Genomic DNA, 1,936 nt, shown 5'->3' with positions numbered 1-1,936 from the left:
CTTCCTAGAACTTGAACTTGAATCATCCAGCGCTCCTCCTCAGGTAAAGTGGCTTTGTAGGTCCTGGTGAAGCTTGGTACTTCGATGTTCAGGTACTTAGTGAATTCCTTCAGGTGGCATCCAAAGGGTGTATCTTCATCCGGTTGCGTGAACTTGTTCCTTATATCCGCCATCCTAAAAGAGTAGAAAAGATGAGAAGTCAGAAATGAGAAGAGATTAGTGATCTAGGTCTTTTAGCTTACTGGTCGTGTCCTATAGTCAGCGCGTGCTCTGATACCATCTTATAGCGACCAGTCCTCAAACAGTCTGATCTCTGTGCATCGGTGTCATCCCTGGATCAGTAATGCTGACATGCACAGTACTTGAAGGATTTATAACAGAATAGCAATCACACACTTATTACATCGAGTGTCTCAAAAGAGAACTTATTATAAATAATATGGGTTAAGGCCATCTAATAACGATAACAGCAGAAGGCTTGGATGATAAGCGAGTCCATCAACTCCAACGGCATCACTGAGTATAGAACCACGACCTAATGGCACCTTACTCGTCGTCTGAAAAGTCTGCAACATGAACGTTGCAGCCCGAAAACGGGTCAGCACATGGAATATGCTGGCGATGTAACACATAGAGAGTAATGAACAGAAATAGGCTATACTACATGCAAATATGGCTGGTGGAAATATCTATGGTTACAGTTTTGCGTAAAGCCAGTTTTTCCCTACTTCAAAAGGAATAAATTTTATTTAACTATCTTGGTGGTTGTTAAACATTGAGAGTGTAGACACCCTCTCAATCCCGATTAAGCATCATCATTAAAACCCAACAAAATTAATTAAAGTTACATGATAAGATTCACATGATAATCCAAGTACTAGATAGTCAAGACTGTCCATAACTGGGTACACGGCTAACCATGATTAGTTTATACACTTTGCAGTGGTTTGTGCACTTTTCCCCACAATACTCGATCTCCTCCGTTCGATTTCTCGTACTATATAATGTTTGAGAAACGGATGACCGAGACATAGTCTTTCAGAAGCGCTAGCACCTTACGATCGGGTAAACCGTTACACCAACTTTCCCCTACATATGCTAGTCTACCACTGTAAGAGTTCGCACAACTTAATCAACTATGCTAGAGCCCATAGTAGCTTGTGGCTGCACACGGAAGTTTCTAGTATGAATAATCTCATTATCCCTTTGAGCCTAGGTGGCGGTCCATAAAGAAAGACATGCAATCGCTAAAATACGCAGGTGCCTCAATCTACCCATATGTGTATTAAAGTGGCCACCTTAAATAAACCATTAATTAACAATCTCACATCTGTCATGGATACACTCACCCAATCCATGTCTACTAGCATAGCATGGCAATATAAGCAAACATAGACGTAACTCCCAAGGGTTTGATAATAAAACAGGTAATAGGTACTACCTCATCTACTTCCCAAAACCCATAATTTAATTAGATCCTAATCATGCAAAGTTTGTGGATTGATCTAATGCAACAAAATTGGGTAGTAAGAGGTATGATCAAAGTGTTACTTGCCTTGCTGATGATCCGTGAAACCTAGAGATTCGAAGTAGCAAGCGGCGCACTCTGTGTACTCTATCGCAAACAAACAAGCATACAATAAGCACTCATCTAATGCACATGTAAAACTCAAATAAGCGAACTAACCAGAAAGTATAACTTAAGAACTCCGGTTTGCAAAAAGAAACAAAACAAACGAAGCAACGAAAGTCAAAGGCGAAAGAAACAAGCTTCGTTTACTAATCTGGATCTAAGTAAAATTTTACCGAAGCAAAAACTTGTTTGAGTTGGTTAAACTGAAAGAGGGTTTCGAGACGAAACTCTAGGCGCTTGAATCGCCTGATTCCGATAAACGAGTGAAAAGTTATAATAAAACGAAAATCTGATCAGAAATCG

Source organism: Triticum urartu, chromosome 3 (assembly GCF_003073215.2).
Source record: "Triticum urartu cultivar G1812 chromosome 3, Tu2.1, whole genome shotgun sequence".
Taxonomy (NCBI): Eukaryota; Viridiplantae; Streptophyta; class Magnoliopsida; order Poales; family Poaceae; genus Triticum; species Triticum urartu.
This window is presented reverse-complemented; position numbering follows the sequence as displayed.